Here is a 3,591-nt window from a genome sequence, read left to right on the forward strand (position 1 = left end):
TTCCGACTTGTCCCATAGACTGAAAATGTCATCGAGATAACGATAGTATAAGAGCGGGCGTGATGGGCATTTGAGGAAAGCTGATTCTTCCCAGTCAGCCAAATAGATATCTTTCAATATTCCTAACCCTTTGAATGTCAAGTTGTTGTTTTTAGATCAGATTAGAAATCTAATTGATTTACTGTCTTTGTTTTTGCACTAGATGGCGCCATTGTTCTTTTATACCTGACCTACTTTCACAAAATACACAACCCTAACGCATATTATACAACCATACAGAAATACCCTACTGAGCAAGGTGTTTCAAAGTTGACATTGAAGACAAAAATAACGTGCATTAAATAAAAAATGAAATACTTTGATCAGTCGCAATGAGCACACCACGGCGGGTGATGACTGCGCGCACACACCACGGCGGGTGCTGATTGACTGACTGCAAACACACACACACCACGGCGGGTGCTGACTGACTGCGCACACACACCACGGCGGGTGCTGATTGACTGACTGCAAACACACACACACCACGGCGGGTGCTGACTGACTGCAAACGCACACACACACACACCACGGCGGGTGCTGACTGACACACACACACCTCCGTTCCTAGCCTACATCACCATCAGAAGAGCAGTAATCACACAAAATATATAGATATAGAAAAAATAGACATATTTCAATTCATTAATATTGCACTTTCCAATAACTCCCGCTCAGTCCTTGAGGGGTGTGTCTCTAATCTTGCGGGAGTAGCAGGATTGATACATTTAAATGTTATCAATTTGACGGTTGACTTTACATTTAAGCTAATGCACCCCATTTAAGCTAAACCAAGAGACTCGTTTTACGTGCTTACAATGATTCCTATTCGCGCAGCACATAATCATCACGTTAAACATAACCAACAGCAATATCACCCCGTAGCCTATAGCCTACGACATCACATCATTCCTCATCATTTAAAGCAATACATTACATAGAAGCAATGCTATGAATATATATCCATAAAACACGGGACTATACTATGGCAAGCCGAATTGACATTTATTAACTAAGTTTGACTATCCGGAATTTACATTGTAGATATCAACAACTTCATTCAAGATATCTGTTACGTAGTTGTGACTAGTCGAAACGACAGTTAGAGATATCTGTGACGTAGTTTTGACTAGTCGAAACGATAGTTAGAGATATCTGTAATTCAGTTTTGACTAGGCGAAACTGAATTATAGATATCTGCAATGACTTCAAGGAAAACGACATTCAACTCGTCACACATCTTAAATGACAATTGCAGATATCTGTAATTCAGTTTCGCCTAGGCAGAATGAAAGTTAAAGATATCTCAAACGTCATTTGAGTGTTGGGCATTACGTTTTAGATATCCAGAATTACGTAATTTCCCCTTGCCGCCATAATCAAAGAAGAAGTGGGTTCATTTCCGAATGGAATAAGAAAGGAGCAGTCATGGCGTTGGCTGTGATCGAAAAGATCACGAGAAAATATGGAGCGATGTAATCAGTGAATTGTGTGAATGATGATTGAACGAGGAGCTGCTCCGCTCCCGCTTAAAGTAAACGGTCCTATAATTTTTCATTACAGATATCTGAAACGTCATTACAGATATCTGAAACGTCATTAGAGATATCTGAAACGTCATTTCGCCTAGTCAAAACTCGAATTCAAGATATCTTTAATTCAGTTTCGCCTAGGCAGAATGAAAGTTAAAGATATCTACAATTGTAGATATCTCTAATCAAAATTCCTTTCAAGATATCTATAACTTGATATTAGATATCTACAACGTCATTTCGCCTAGTCGTAACTCCAGTTAGAGATATCTACAACGTCATTTTGACTAGTCGTAACTCCAGTTGGAGATATCTACAACTTCATTTCGCCTAGTCAAAACTTAATTTAAGATATCTAAAAAGGGACATGTAGATATCTTGAATTGAGGTGAATTAAAGATATCTTGAACTGGAATTATGACTAGTCAGAATCAAATTGTAGATATCTGAAACTGGAATTACAGATATCTACAATTCAGTTGCAGATATCCGTAATTCACAAAGTGGATATCCGCAACTGAATTGTAGATATCCGCAATGAGAAACCCCATAGACATGAATGGCGAAAATGACGTAATTTCGCCTAGGAGGAATGTCTTTGTGGATATCTGAAATGACAATTGCGGATAGGAGGAATGTAGTTGCGGATATCCGAAATGTTAGTTTTGACTAGGCGAAACTGAATTGCAGATATCTGCAATGTAAATTCCGGATAGTCAAACTGAGTTAATAAATGACAATTCGGCTTGCCATACTATACAACATATTAGGTGTAAAAGCAGTTAACAGAGAGCTATGCATTGCCAATACACACACGCACACAGACACACACGGTGGCTTACTTTGAGTTGAGTCAGCGCTGTCCGCGTTTCTCCGAGCTGAACCTCCTCAACAACATATCCTTCCACTCAAACGTAAACTTGTGAGTCAGGTCCTTTTCAAAAGCAAGCTGAATCGGATGCTCAGAGAAGACGTTTTTCAGCGTGGAAAATGAGTTTGCACACATTGCTGTGGAAGCTCCGAAAGTTACAGCAAGGGTGTAGGCTGTGACAACAGTCGGCATAGCCTGGAGTGCACAGTTGAATGTGCTAAGGATGTTTGCTATTGTCCATTTGCCGTCTTCAGGGGGAATCGTGGTGTCATTCATAACCTTAACCAGGAACTCACGAGCCAGAGTTTATTCAGATTCAGCCACATCAGTTCCAGCTTATAGCAGGAGGAAGGTAACCTTTCATGGGTCCAGGAAATTATCTGACTGATTATTAGACTGTTGGTGGGCTTTTCAACCACCACTCCGTACTTGGCAAGTTCGGACTTCAAGTAAACACTTGGAACAGCCCGTCTGTTAACTGCTACGGCCTCATGTAGGCATATAACTACTGAACAATATAAACAAATTATATAAAACAAAACGCCAGTCTCTTTAGTTTTTAAATAGTATGTTAATATTTTGATATAGTATGTTAATATAGGCCTATATAGTATGTTAATTCGTTTCTCAATTTCCCTATTATTATATTATTGGACAGTATTATTATTATTACAGGCTATTGATATGGATCCGACCGGGAGTCCACACAAGTCACCATCGATGCAGGCTCGATATTTAGGTCAACGAAAGTAGCCTGATGCGTAGAGCACATGCTGCATTTCTTGGTTTACTTCTTAAATTAATTTAAAGCAGTTAAGAATTAGACTTTTTACAAACAGAATAATAATTGTGGCATTATTTTATTACACATTTTATATTCTCAACTCTTTCAAATTTGGCATTTTTCAACATTCGAATAAACCTTACATCATTATAAAAATCTCGCCAACGGCGGTGCCGGCCAAACAGGGCCGACAGCGCGCGTGGGAGCGCTCGGGGTTAGGTGTCTTGCTCAAGGACCCTCGACGATCAGCTAGGTTCTGAGCGAAGATCGAACTGGTCACCTTGCGATTACCAGACGACCGCGCTACCACCTGAGCTAATTGCCGCCCCGACAAATTAAGCAAAATTTGGTAATTTTATCATCGT

The sequence above is a fragment of the Gadus chalcogrammus genome, chromosome 17, assembly GCF_026213295.1.
Source record: "Gadus chalcogrammus isolate NIFS_2021 chromosome 17, NIFS_Gcha_1.0, whole genome shotgun sequence".
In the NCBI taxonomy this organism is placed as follows: domain Eukaryota; kingdom Metazoa; phylum Chordata; class Actinopteri; order Gadiformes; family Gadidae; genus Gadus; species Gadus chalcogrammus.